Source organism: Mesocricetus auratus, unplaced genomic scaffold (genome assembly GCF_017639785.1).
Source record: "Mesocricetus auratus isolate SY011 unplaced genomic scaffold, BCM_Maur_2.0 Super-Scaffold_2245, whole genome shotgun sequence".
Taxonomy (NCBI): Eukaryota; Metazoa; Chordata; class Mammalia; order Rodentia; family Cricetidae; genus Mesocricetus; species Mesocricetus auratus.
This window is the reverse complement of record NW_024429180.1, coordinates 8,551,745-8,566,954: the sequence shown is the minus strand read 5'-3', so window position 1 is coordinate 8,566,954 and position 15,210 is coordinate 8,551,745. Positions and strand designations below refer to the sequence as shown.

The window sequence follows — 15,210 nt, the reverse complement described above, 5'->3', positions numbered from 1 at the left end:
AAGTATGTGTTCGTGGTTGAACATAACATATTTAATGCTTTTAGATCAAACCCATTCCTTGCCCTCCAATTCGTTCTGTAACCTCAGCCCCACGTTTTTCTCAAAAAATTCATGTTTTATTTCTTTAAAAAATTTAAAACAAGCATTGACTCCATTTAGTAATTATATATATATATGTGTGTGTGTGTGTGTATGTACACACATGCAACATACACACACACACAAACATGTACATATTATGGGTCTTGTACTATTGGCTCTTATAACTGATTACTTTCATAGCACCCATGCCACTGTTGCAACACTCTGTATCTAATTATTATTGTGGTTTACAGTATTTACCCATTCCTAAGACTTTGGTCGACGATTATCCCCCAGTGGCATTCACATAGCATCTTCCAGTACTATGGGGAAAAGTTAGTATAGCTTGATTGCTCCATAGAATAGGGCTCAGGTATGCGGTATATTCAGCAATAGGGTCTTATCTTTTGGATGATAACTGAGAAAGTTGGCAATATTCTGTAACACTTGGGAGGTCTATTGAAACTTACTGACAATTATTTGAAAAGTGTTAACCTGCACTTTGCACTGGATGTTTTGTTGGCTATACTGTGGTATTTGGAAGAAGCGTTACCTCCTGTTGTGGTGTAACTCCATTTAGACCCGTTTAGTGTATGTATCTGTTTATATTTTTGGAAGCTTCTACAGTACTAGGTTTCTATATTATAATGTTTAAAGTTGTTATATTAGTGGGTTTCAATGAGGCGTTTTTATAGATCTTTGTTTATTGGATAAGCAACCATTCAACCATTTCTCTCTCCCATCCCCCCACATTTTATTTATTTATCAGTTTATTCTCTCTCTCTCTTTCTCTCTCTCTCTCTCTCTCTCTCTCTCTCTCTGTGTGTGTGTGTGTGTGTAGGAGTAGATGCAGAGTGTATTCAGAGTTGTTGCAGGCAGAGGCCAATGGAGGGCAGCAGACCCCTGGAGTTGGAGTTACAGGAGCCACCTGTCCTGAGTGCTAGAACCTAGCCTGGTCCCTCTTCTAGAAGAGGAGGTGCCTTTAATCACTGAATCTCTCCAACCACCAGTGAGGATCTTCATAACACTTCTATGACTTTTATGAAACACCTTAGCACTGAATTATCTTTAGAACATTATGGATTCATGTTCAATAGTTCAGCAGTTTTCCAATAAAATTATTTACTACAAAATTCAGATAGGCTGATAGGGCTAATTCAGCAAACGTTGGTTTGGACTTAGAGGTTCACAGTGTGGGGATCTGGGGATTGATAATTTATGGTGAGCAGTGTTGGCAACATGACAGATCTTCTAGAAACAAACTGCTGTCACTGTCTCAGTGTCATTGTGAAGTAGTTTAAAGACGAGGCACAGCATCTGTCTTCTCTTCAGTTTCCTCCCCTATAAAGTGAGTGGATTTACGCCTATCTATCCCTTCCCCCAACCTCTGTTGAAGCTTCAAAGGTCAGTGTTATGGTTAGAAAACCATAAAACAACAAAAGTTACCGCTGTTAATCTTGGGATGATGTTTGGATAACTGATCTCTCTTTTTAAATTATATATTAGATGAAATATCACAGAGATGTGACAAACTCAGTATCACATAGGTTATAACTATAATATTGCAAAGGGGAAATGAATTTATACATGTAAAGCAGAATTTCTATGATTTCCAAGAAGAAAAAGGGGAAGAAATATAGGGAAAGTTCTTCTGTGTTTAAAATTTTAGATGGTGGAAGACTACTTCTTATGTATGACATTGAAATCAACATTTCCAAGGTACAAGATGGTTCAAGGTACTACTAGTATTTTTTGTTTGTTTGTTTAAAAAATTTGTTCTCTTAACGTTTCACTCGATTCTGTGTTACTCACTGAGGGTTCTTTCTCTTGTGCTCTGGCTCATTGCTCTGGTTCCCAGCCATGACACCTGCCTGCATCACGGATGATGATCTAAGTCGGCATTCTGGAGTCATGGGCACACTGTTGGCTCATGTATGTGCTCTGTTGAAAGCATCTGTGTCAGCTGAGAATCAGGTAGAATGTTGCCAGAGGATAAACAAAGGACAAAAATTAAAACAAACGAGGAAAACACCGAAGATGCATCACTTATAAATGTAACGTGTGCAATCCACAAATACTATTGGTAGTTTTCCAAATAGTAACAGAATACACTTAACAATAAGTTAGAAAGTGGAGATAAACACAACTGAAGCAAAATTAGTAGAAAAGACCATCTTGAAAACACAGTCCTAAAAGTATAGTGGAATTGCGAGAAACACTTTCTTCAAAAATCATCCTTTCTATGCATCACACACTAGAAGTTGATGCTTATGTGAATCTGCTCATCAGTGCGTTGTATAAAGTAACTGTGCCTCACCAGGAGAGAAAGGCAAGCAACAACAAAGACTTAAATCAGCATCCTCTGAGCAAGGCCTGCAGTAAGCCAGGAAGCCACAGAAAGGATGTTAGACATCTTCACTCACTGGTGACCAGCCAACGATGAAGTATCACTGAACACTCTCTAGGATGGCTGCAATGGGGACACATCAGGAAAGTGTCAGTGAGTCCGTCTGTCGAGACACTGGAACCTTAAATGCTGCTGGAGGCAATGGATGATGCATGGAGGCTGCAAAACTGCTGGGTGTCTCCCCAAAATGCTAAACCCAGAGTTACCGCACGATTCGGTAATTCCATGCTGAATGTATGCATACATCATATATATATATATATATATATATATATATATATGATGAAGATGATGATGAAATATAAGGACTGCAAAATACAGATGTGTAACTATTGAATTAATGATAACGGTTGAGAAGAGGAAGCTTCCTGAGTGGTCCTCAAGAGGCGAATGGGTAAACACAGTATCTTTCATGCACATGTCAGTATTTCCCAGTGATAGTGAACACAGATACAGGAGACCCACCCCTGGGTTGCAGGACATTGAAACTCTGAAAAAGGTGGACAGGCACTCGCAAACTTCAAAGAAGTTATTTGAATCAGAAGCTCTGAACTGCAAGCAGCTTGAGTCTCCAAGGAAGGAGTCAGAGAGAAAACCTAGACAAGATGCTTATCATAGACATTAAGCAATGTAACCTTTTAATGATTAAGAAAAGTAGTGGCCTTTGGTGTTGGCTGGGTATATCTGATTGGATACACTTAAATTTTGTTTTTGTGGGATAGGGACTTACTGAGTTCACATTGTTTTTTTTTTACGTAGAAACTAAGCAGGCTGGTCTCAGACTAATGTTCTTCCAATTAATTCATGTGACTGCTTGAAGTCATTCAGTCCCTGAAGACCCTGCATTACCTGTTGCTATTTTAACATAAAAAGCCTGAAGAGCACGTCTGCTGCGACAGAACAGTTCGGTGTTCCCCAGGGTTGGGAGATGGGCAGGAAAATTGGAATTTACTACTTACACAAAGCAAGATTTGTTCTGGAAGGGGTTAGAGGTGAAATCACAAAATTTGAAAGTATACAGTTGTAAATATAGTAATATTCACATTTCAAAGGTGAATTTTATGGAACATAAATTATATAATAAAAAGGTTATAAAGTCATTGAAATTCATAGTAAGTTATAAGTAAGTTAAGGGGCTGTGAGATGGTGGCACACACCTTAAATCCCAGTCCCAGCACTCAGAAGGCAGAGGCAGGCGGATCTCTGTGAGTTCGAGACCAGCCTGGTCTATAGAGTGAGTGCCAGGACAGGCTCCAGAGCTATAGAGCAAAACCCTGTCTCAGAAAAAGCAGCAATAACAAAACAAGCAAGCAAACAAACTTTTGAAAACAGCTTCATAGAGAAAATGGAAAACCATTAGAGTACAGTGAATAATTTCCATTTTGAGGTTTTGTTCTTTCATACTTTGTGTTGGCATGTGTTCTGAAGGATTTGTGAACTCTCTTCATCCATGGTGAAACATTAAAACTATTTTTTTTTGAAACACCCTGTTCTTAGTGTTTCAAAGTTCCTTAGAGGAAGCATCTCCTTGCATAGTGAAGGTTTTGTTTTTATACAAACAGTAAACCTTAAGACCTTGGAAGATGGCTTTTATTCCTTAAAAGTTTAGGGATGGCATTGAGTGGAAGAATGCTTTCATTCATTCTAGAGTCTAGTGGCACTGAATGACACACTGCAGGGAGATACATGTGTAGACACTGGATAGTGTGGCTGCAGACTGCAGAGTCGGGATTCAGGAGCGATCATCTTGCTTTCTAAATTCTAAACAGAATTCAGAATGATGTGTTCAGAACTTAAAAAGGATCATGACTAAAACCTTTCGGTGACTGTTCATTGACCTGGCAGTAGAATCTAGAACTGAAGCTGGCTTTCAGAGCTCTGCCTGCTCTGGGCTGTCTTCCCACCTTGCCCTCAGCAGAAGGTCTCTTAGTGCTGTGCTGCAGCCATGCTGCAGTGCTGGAGGCAGGGCCCCCTTTAGCAAGTCCTTTCCTACCCGCTCACTGCTATGGCAGTGACTGACGCAGGCTGATGGTCTCCCTGTAGCCTCTTTAATAGATGTAAATGCTGCTTCCCACTTTTTGGTTTCATCCTTCATCCGGACAAACGGGGAAACACTACTTGTGGTAAGGAGAAAAGGGTAGGTAGCCTTTGCGTTTCTTGAGTCTAAATGAAAACTCTGAATTCCTTGGCATGGTCTAGAGTCCTCTGAGTGGTGATGTCACCCACTGTCAACTGCCTCCCTGTGGGTTTATCCTCTACCTACTAAAATGCCTATCCTTCCTTCCGTACCGCCTGCTGCCTCCATCTAGCCTGTTAGACTGACAGCTCAAAGAATGCATGGCATCCTTTTTACCTCTTTATTCCCAGGGCCTATTAAAGTGTTTGACAATATTTGTTGAACTGAAATGACCTCAAATTTGATAGGAGAATCATCTTGTTTAATGCACTAACTGGATTTAATTACATTCATTTACAGTTTTTCACTGAAGTTTAAATCACTAACATTTACAGTCTCCCACGAGAGCATATGCAGAGAATTGTTATAATTTGTGATTATTTTAGCAAATACAGAAAGTATAGCATTAAGACTCTGCGGATAACTTGGTGTTACTGATATTATTATACACACTTTTTGTAAGCCCTGCCAAATATCTCATCTATTCGACTAAGTTATTGAAAAATAAGGGCAAGATAAAGACAATGAGTAAGAAAAACAGAGAGTACTGTTTCATGTGATTTTCTGTAAGTGGTTCTATATTGTGCCATGTTTTGCTCTGTTGTCTCTTTTTTAGGGGTCTGCCACCCAGCTCCCAAATGAACCACACGGGAAGTCTTCTTATTACTTATGAATGTCCACTCTTAGCTTGGCTTGTGTCTAGCCAGCATGTCTTTTCCTTAGATTTACCCATCTACTTTTTCCCTCTGGGCTTTCATGTTGCTTACTTTCCTCCTTATTCCGTGGCTGGCTGGGCGCCTGGGGCCTGAAGTCCTCCTCTCCTTGTGGTCTCATTGCTCCTCCCTTTTCAGCATTCCTCCTCCTACTTATCCTCTCTGCCTGCCAGTCCCGCCTCTCCTTGCTCCTGCCTCCCTATTGGCTGTTCAGCTCTTTATTGGACCACCGGGTGTTTTAGACGGCTTCACTGAGTTAAACAAATGCAGCACAAATAAAAGTCACACACCATAAAACAGTATCCTGCCAACGTTCTGGGTGGATTCCATGTCAGTCTCCCATCTTCCATCAGGGCAGGACTGACAGATAGGCCGATAGTTGTCCCTGTCATGGGCCAGGCAGTTTTCAGGGCAGATGATATTCTCAGGGACTGGAGAAAGACTAAGCCTCTGCTGTCAGCCTAAGTGTCCTCTAGACACTGTGAGCTTATGCCTCAAGGGCCATCTTAAGAATTCTTAAAACTGTGTTTCTGGAGCTCACTGTTGTTTTTAGATGCCAGTAGTTAATCTTTAAAGTCTGTATATTCTTCAAGCTATGTTTAGCAGCCGTCTTTACAGATCAATAAACGTTGCGTCCACGCCCATTGTATGTTAAAAGCTCAGGTAGCTTCTGTTTAAAACATCTATCATTTATGTCTGCTTGAACCTTGAACCCTCCTTTTATGCGCATACCTCATTTTGTGATTCTCTGTCGGGAAAAGTTGGTGGAATCGTAGCCAGACATACAGGCATACCTTCAAATTCAGCTTGTGAGCTTTAAAGTTGCCATGGAGGTCTCATCCTGGAAGCTCAACTCCTAGGAGCCTGCCCTGTCTGAAGAGCCGTTTTCCTAGGCACAAAGCCCTAGGAAAGCAGAAGACTTAATGTGGGGACGTATTACAGGTTGTCTGTTTTCTTGGACATGGGAATGAATGTACAGGAGGGAAACAGCCCTCCCCGAAAAATGCTGTCCGATCTTCTCGTTTCCCATTCTCGCGTGTTGATTAGTTTTCCATAAAGAGTGAGAAGTATGATATTCAGTGTGTACTTGGGACGCTTCTCAAGTATCCTGAGCGGTAAGCATCAGCGTGAGTTCTACAGCTGGAAGAGGTGTAGGAGAGAAAGGAGGGAGGAAACAAGGAGTGGAGGAAGAGAGGGTGGAGGAGAGACAGTTACCTGTGTTTTCATATCTTCCCCGAATTTAATATTGCCAGTCCTGCATCATTTCATAGTAAGTTATATGCAGCTATATTTAATTTCACAGAAAAGTGTTGAGACAGATTAAATTTCACATTTATTGTCCTTTCAGTATTACTCTATTTAAATTTTTAAAAATTTCACGCATGAGTACTATGTCCACATCATTTCCATCCTCTGCCCTCTCTTCCAACTCCTTTTGTGCATCCCCCTCCCTCTCCAAATTAAGGGCCTTTTCCTCTTTTGTTATTGTTTTACACACACACACACACACACACACACACACACACACACACACACACACTCTTAGTGTTGCTTGTCTGTATATATACATACACGTTTAAGGCTGACAGTCTGGATCAACTATCAGGCATTCTTTTCTGTGAAGATGGATTCCCCCTCCCTTCCCACCACTGAAGGCCTGTAGCTGCACATCTAGGGGAGGAACCTGTGGAGTTTCCCCTGTCTACACCAGCATTAATAACCTTTGTCCATTTATTTCCCTTACTGGTTTTGCTTTTGTCTATCATTAAAATTTTCAAGTACTCTCTTGTATTTGGAAGTTTTGGGAACTGGGCGAGACAGAGAAAAACTTGCAACTATACTCTCTGAATAAAAAAACAAACGAATGAAAAAAAAACCCGACTTTTTCTCAGTGTTGACATTCTTCCTGTCTGCATTATCTTCTTCTGAGAATCTTACTGTGCAACTTCATGTTGAATCAGTGTTACAGGGAATCTTGTCTGCCTATTATTAGATGTGAAACATTAAAAAGCAAGGCAGAAAAATCTGAAGGGTTGTCACTGTGTTAAATGGAAAGAAAAACATGTTTCTTTATGGAAGGAGGCACTGAAACTGTGCCTTGCCTTGTCATTTGAGCCAGTTAAAAACAGGAATTCACTGTATTCGTTTGCAACCGCGGTGTTGAATGGGACAGACTGATAACTGTTGCTCAATGAAAATAACATCAACAAAAAATAACCAAAAAGAGTACTTCTCACATTCCACTTCCAAACTTCTAAGCGCTGTTCCTTATTGGATACCCACAGACCAGCTGTGTAACTGGGTAAACTGGAGTTGACGGATCCAGCGCTGTTCAGTTTTAAAGGTGATACTTTAGAACCTTGAAAGATGGTAATGTTTAGACCGGCAGAAAGGAGAACTGTGCAGGATGGAAAAGGACCGCGTTCCTCTGGAGACCAGACACGGGTAGGCCACACGATTTAACGGGAGCACCAGCTGTGTGAAATGCAGCGCTGGGAAATTTCAAGTGTGAGCTGTAAATTCACCTGAAACCCTTTGGTTTGTATCATTAGGCAGTGGGAGGAATGAGCGAAGGCTTTGGATCAAAGAGGCAGTGTGATCAGAGCCATGCTTTAGGAAGATTAATCTCGGAACCCAGAGGGAAGGATTAGAGTGGGGGAGATTGCTGGGAGGGAAGGAAGCATGGCTGCTTTTGTGTCAGAGAGGAGGCTGTGAGGGCTCACACCTGAGTGTAGAAATTTCCGCACAGGGAGGGGTGGGAGCCCTGCACACCTGCTGGGATCCTGATAGCCTTTGTGTGGGTGCTTCAAGTCTTCAGCTGTTGCTGTCGTTAAAGCATCTCCACACTTCTCAGTTTTCAAACAGAGAGAAACAGGACCACTGTGATTCAGTCTCCTTTTTATTTCATCCATTCATTCCTTTGTGAAATTCTGACTGTATCAGATCAGGATGCTCACTTATTTTGATAAATACCAAGTATTGTGGACATACCAAGCCACACAAAGTAGGGATGTCCTATGATATTTTACTGAGGGAGAAGTCACTTACATGAGAAACCAAGAAAGTCGAAAACCAAAGGTCCGCTCGCTGCTCTCTGAGACACAACCAGATCCCAAAGAGAGGACATCTCCCTCCCCTCCCCCGTCTCTTTTATCCCCCCCCCCCCCCCCGTATGTTCTAAATACCTGTGACCACTTGGGTGTGGTCAGTGCTACGGGTTGGTAAGATCTCTCCCTACAACCATGGAAAACTTTTTGTGTATGGATGTATTACTCTCTTTCCATTTTCCTTAACTTTCATTCTGTGTTTTTTCTTCCTTCTCTTGGTATTTTGTCATCTGTGATACTGTGGTTCCACAGGCTAACTGTCCTTTTCCCCCTTTGTGGCACAGAGTACAATAGTTTGGAGTGTGTCATTCTTTCTAATTCATGAGACTGTAAATGTCACAAAGCCCAGTACATCACAAAGTGTTTTTTATCGGTAAGCCACAAGATGTTAGTTCATACACAGAGATGGGCAAGGATTTGCTGTTTGAGAGGTTAAAATAGCTCAAGATACTGTAATTGTTTTCTAAACCGGAGAAATTCCAACCTCTCCTTGCAACCAGCCAGTCAGTCTCTGCAGACACAGATTCTTTTCAGGGTTTCCGTTCTCCCCTGGAAACCCTTCTTCTCTAACTAGCATCTAAGCTGCTTGGAGATCAGATATTAGAGACCGGCAGGAGCAGTCCAGGTCCAGTTGTAGTTAGTGTTGTCTTTACAATTCCACAGCCTATAGAATGCTACAGAAGTACACCCACATGGGGTGGTATTTTCACAAAGACCCCACAGCTGTACGAATAAATGCATTCATTTTACAAATATCACAAGATGAACCAAGCTTAAAAATTAACTGCTTAAAGTTGACTGGTACATTTTCTCCTAAAATACATCATTGCTAGTGGCTCTAATGGACTTAGCCAAGCCATTCTGTGTTTCCATTACTCAACACCTAGTATCCCAAGACTGTTGGTGTCTCCAGAATAGCCTGCCAGTCAACTGTATCCTATTTCTCATCCCTCCTAGCTTTCCAAACCAATGTCCAATCATTGAATCTCTAAAACCTTCCATCAAATCTCTGTCCTCAGGGTCATCATAGTCTACCACTTCAGGTGACTGGCTTGCATTGCTAATTCCAAGATAATGTTATCATATGGAAATCTCAAATACATTTCTCTCATTATTCCATTGCCCCCCCACTCGTATTTGCTTATTTGTCTCTCTAGGCTACACTCTATTGCATACCACCTCTAATCCATGGGAATGAAATTTTAAGCATCTTGGGATGACCAGAGGTGAAAAAGAAATCCGATCTTACCTTATTGCTTGAACTAAGTATCTCACTGGCTCTAGCACTTCTGAACACACTCAAAATCTTGTGTGGCCTTGTTTCCATATTGGCTAAAATAATCTGAAATTGAATATCTGACATCAAATACAGAATTATTTTAAAATATTTTTGCCTTAAAACAGAGCAGAGTGTTACTGCGTTCCATGGCTTCTCTAGAAGTTCCCTCAGGAAAACTTCCTTGCCTTTGCTGTGACTCAATGAATATAGAGCATTTCTCAGAGTTGTCTTTCCTGTGTTTACATTTTCCTCTCTGTCCCTGTTAATCGTCTGCTCTTTCTCTGCAAGGAAACTGTTCCCTTCTCGGGGCATAAACTCACTTTTCCTCAGTAGACTTAGTAATTTTTTTAATATTCATCTTACTTGAACTTTTAGCAGCTGTACTGGATAGTTTATGTCAACATGACACACGGCAAAGTAAGCAGAGCTCCTCCATGGCCTCTGCATCAGCTCCTTTCTCCAAGTTCCTGCTCTGTTTGAGTTCCTGTCCTGACTTGCCCTGGTCAGCAGGGCACAATGAAGGTCTAGCCCACAGGAACCTGGAATGACAGGACAAGAGAAGTTGACAGCAAGACAATATGGCTGATCAAGCTGCATTTAAAGAGAATTTTGTACAGGCTTAAATAGGGGAAGTAAGGTAGGGGGATGGGGCAGAGAAATGCAAGACAATAAGGGAGGGGTCATTGCCTAGTAATCTGGCCTAGGAGTGTTCTTGGTACCAAGGAATGTTGATAGTCTACCACCAAGGCTGAGCATCGGGAATCTAGGTGTTAGCAGGGTAGAGGTCACCAGGTGAGTCGCTAAATAACCTGATTGAAGGGAGAAGGGTTATTAAGTAATCTAACTGCAGATTGCTATCAGCTATTCCTGTGAGCCCAGGTTCTTCTATCAGGAGGTCACTCAGCAACCACAGGATATTCTTTCTCTAAGCTATCTTCCTGTGGGGGAAGGCTGAATGGACTGTTTGCATGGGCTCTTGTCAGCCTTTAAAGTTTTAGGTAATGATTGCTCCTGGCACTGACTTCTTTAGCTATGATGCGGAAGCATAAGTTGAATAAACTCTTTCCTCCCCAAGTTGCTTTGGGTTTCATTAGAGGAATGATAACACTAACCAAGACACTAGCTTTTTATTATATTTATTTATATCCTCTTTTTAAGAAAATGGTCTCTTCCTTGGCATTTTGAGGTAGCCCACAGTGTTAGTAACTTTTCTATTGTAGTAATTAAACACCATGGCAAAGGTAACTTACAGAGAGGAGAGTTTATTTGGGCTCATGGTTCCAGAGGGATGAGCATCCATGATGGTGTGGGTTAGTAGTAGGCATGGTGATAGGAATGGAAACTGAGGGTCAAATCTCGAACTGTAAGCAGGAAGCAGAGAACAAACTAGGACTGTTACGATGAGGGTTTTGACACTGTTACCCACCTCATGTCCAGGTATGTCCTTCCTCCAGCAAGATCGAACCTCCTAGTCCTCCCAAACAGCATGGCCAACCCCCAACTCAGAACCTAGTGTTCAAAAGGCAAGAACCTATGGGGAACATTTTGTTTATTTGGCTTTGGCTTTTTGACAGAGTTTCTCTGCGAAGTCCTGGCTATCCAGGAACTTGCTCTATAGACCAGATGAGCCACGAACTCAGAGATCCGCCTGCCTCTGCCTCGAAAATGTTGGGGTTGGAGTTGAAGGGCATGTGGCAACACTGGCAGGTGGGTAACATTCTTATCAAATCACTATATCCATTTTTCTGAGGTTTGATACCATTGTGATTCCAGTTTAGAGAGGGTAAAGAGCATACATTTAAAGGATTTGTTGTTGCTTATTGTTGTTTGGAAATTTTTTTCTCCAGTCTTTCTGAAACTCCCTCTGTCTCCATATCTGAATGTTGGAGGTTCCAGGATGGGTCTTTATCACGCTCTTCAGTCTTTTCTCAAGTGCTGTCGAGTTGGTAACCAAATTTAGACACCTTCCTGCCTCAGCCTGTAGCTCTTTGTTCCTCTAGAGACCACCTGCTCCTGGGTGAATCTTACCCCTCAGAAGGCAAGCATGGTCACGAGGCACACTTGATTTCCTCCCCAAATCCTCTTTTCAGTTTTCTCTTATGGACAATTTCATTTGCCTTTTGTCTTCACATAAAGGATGCCGGAAGACATTTGTTGGATCCAGTATTCAAGTCCTGTTGTCTCCGTCATTATCATACGTGGATCTTCTACCAACACTTAGTTGTCGTGGGCCATCTTTAGTGAAGTCTCCATCATCTCTCACTCACGTCCAAAACTTCCCATCTGGATCTCTCTCTTTCCACCTAGTCCATCACTGTCTTATCCTTCACCCCCACTTCTCTGCCTATAGTAGACAATTGGTATATTCATTTTTTACATTACGTGTGTGGGGGGTAGATTGCATGTGTACATGGGTGTTTATATGTGTCCCAGTGTATATGCTTGCATTTTGCACGTGTGCCGGTGCGTGTGGCCATTGGCATGCGCCTGTGGAAGCCAGAGCTCGATATTGAGTGTCTTCTTGGATAATTTTCCACTTCGGTTGTAGAACCAGTGCGTCACTGAAGCACAGGCTTGCCTATTTAGTTCGTTTAACTACCCAGCTTGTCCCTGTATCTACCTCATATGCACTGAGAAAACAGTTCTGGGGAATCTAAGCTTTAGTCTGTGTACTTTTCCCTCGGAGCCATATATATATATATATATTGTTTTTAGCTCTGGCCAAGGATATTTTAAACTTGTGCTATCACTGTGCTATTGACTGTTCAGGAACAATGCAAACCCACAGGGGAACATGGGGGAAACTGTGGGATGAGAGTGAACCGTCTCTGATGTCACCCATCGCTCTATTCCCACCCCGTACTCTGTGGTCTCCTTCAGAGCTCTTCCAGTTTCTGCTTTCTGCAACTGAAACTCCCCCACCAGCTTACAACACTGCCTGTCATTCCTGTCTGCCTTTCCTCCTTTTATTTTTTCATTTATTTTGCATCCTGACTGCAGTTTCCCTTTCCTCCTGTGTATCCCTCTGCCTTCCCTGCCACCATCCATTGCTCCCCCATCTCCTCTCAGAAAGGGGCCAAGCCTCCCCTAGGCATAGAAGACAGCATGGCACACCAGGTTGAGACAGGAACAGGCTCCTCCCCCTGCATTAAGACTGCTTAAGGCAACCCAGCATGAGGAATAGGTTCCCAAAACCCAGGTCAAGTGCTGCAGACAGGTCCTGACCTAATGGATAGGAGCCCCACAAACAGACTAAGCTACACAACTGTCACACACGCAGAGAGCCTATGTTGGTCCCATTCAGGTTCCCTAGCTATGGGTCCAACGTGCATGAGCTCTCATGAGCTCAGGTCAGCTGGCTCTGTTGGTTCTCTGTCATGACCTTGCCCCCCCCCCACTCACTCCAGGCTCTTACAATCCCTACTCCCTCTCTTTAACAGAACTCCCCAAGCTTGGCTCAGTGCTTGGCTGTGAATCTCTGCATCTGCTTCCATCAGTTACTGGATTGAAGGCTATCTGATGACAATTAGAGGAGTTACCAATCTGATTACAGGAGACGGCCTGCTCATGCACCCTCTCCACTATTGCTAGGAGTTTTAGCTAGGGGGAGGGGGTCATCCTTGTAGATTACTGGGAGTTTTTCTGGCAACAGGTTTCTCTCTAACCCCAAAATGTACCCTGCACCATCAAGACATCTTTCATTACTCTCCCCTCAGTCCTGCCTGACCAGATCCCTCATGTCCTACCCCATCACTACCCTGCCCCAGTTTATCCAGGAGATCTCTCCTGCTTCCACTTCCAAGGGAAATCCATGCATCCCTCTTTGGACTTTGTTTCTAGCCTCTCTGAGGTTGTGGACTGTAGCCTGGTTATCCTTTACTTTACAGCTAATATCCACTTAGGAGGGAGCCCATGCCATTTTTGCCTTTTCTGTGTCTGTTTCACCTTAATGTGATTTTTCCCCCCTAGTTCTATCCATTTGCCTGCAAATTTCATTATGTCATTGTTTTTTACAGCTGAGTAGTACTCCATTGTGTAAGTGCACCACCTTTTCTCTATCCACTCTTCAGTTGAGGGACATCTAGATTGTTTCCAGGTTCTGGCTATTATGAACAATGCTGCTATGGACATAGTTGAGCAAATGCCCTTGTGGTATATGCTCAAGAGTGGTGGGTATTGCTGGGTTTTGAGGCAGATTGATGGTCAATTTTCTGAGACACCGCCACACTGATTTCCAAAGTGGCTGTACAAATTGGCACTCCCACCAGCAGTGGAGGAGTGTGCCCCTTTCTCCACATCTTCTCCAGCATAAGTTACCAGCAGTGTATTTTATCTTAGCCATTCTGACTGGTGTAAGATGGTATCTCGAAGTCATTTTGATTTGCATTTTTCTGATGGCTAAGGATGTTGAACATTTCCTTAAGTGTCTTTCGGCCATTTGAGATTCTTCTGTTGAGAATTCTGTTTAGATTTGTACCCCATTTTTGTTTGTTTGTTTGTTTTTGGAGACAGGGTTTCTCTGTGTAGCTCTGGAGCCTGTCCTGGCACTCGCTCTGTAGGCCAGGCTGGCCTTGAACTCAAGGAGCTTGGCCTGCCTCTGCCTCCCAAGTATTGGGAATAAAGGCATGCACCACAACTTCTCGGCTTTATATCCAACTTTTTAATTGGATTATTTGGTATTTTGATGTCTAGTTTCTTTTTATACTTTGGAGATCAGTCCTCTGTCTGATGTGAGGTTGGTGAATATATTTCCCATTCTGTGGGCTGCCTTTTTGTCTTGTTGACTCTGTTCTTTGCCTTATAGAACCTTCTCAGTTTCAGGAGGTCCCATTTATTAATTTTGGATCTCAGTGTTTATGCTACTGGTGTTGTGTTTAGGAAGAAGTCTCCTGTATCTATTTGGTCAAGGGTGCCTCCCTCTTTCTCTTCTATCAGGTTCAGTGTTAACTAGATTTATGTCGAGGTCTTTGGTTCATCTGACCTCAAGTTTTGTGCACGGCGATAGACATGGATCTATCTGCAGTCTTCTACATGCCAGCCCCCAGTTATGCCAGCACCATTTGTTGAAAATGCTTTTTTTCCATTGTATAATTTAGGTTCTTTGTCAAAAAAAGATACAGAATGCTTCAAAATTTTCATGTCATCCTTGCACAGGGCCCCTGTTAATCTTCTCTGTATTGGTCCAATTTTAGTATATATGCTGCTGAAGCACTGCAGAAGCAAAAGGAATTCTGGGGTTTGCAGTCCCATGGCCTTGCCTAAATGAGATTGGCCCATCAGAGAGTTCACTTCTGGTGGGCTAACATCCGTATCTTCAATTTCCACCCAGTACTCCTCGGACATGGCCGCCAGCAGGCTGGCAATGGGGAGGATAATGGGGTGGGCAGAGTTGGGTAGTGGGGTTGGACTTGGGACCTGTCCAGTGGGTGGCAGTGGTGACAACATTG

The 15,210-nt window shown here is 42.6% G+C and overlaps 1 protein-coding gene and 1 non-coding gene across 11 annotated transcripts in view; one reads left to right on the top strand and one right to left on the bottom strand.

Moving 5' to 3' along the window:
• The window catches only part of Gpc5 (glypican 5), a 1,283,302-nt gene that overhangs the window by 244,239 nt on the left and 1,023,853 nt on the right, over window positions 1-15,210 (top strand). The window lies entirely within an intron of this gene.
• On the bottom strand, window positions 14,872-14,975 carry LOC121138784. The gene has a single exon (XR_005875650.1). It is a non-coding gene; the product is annotated as a U6 spliceosomal RNA (small nuclear RNA).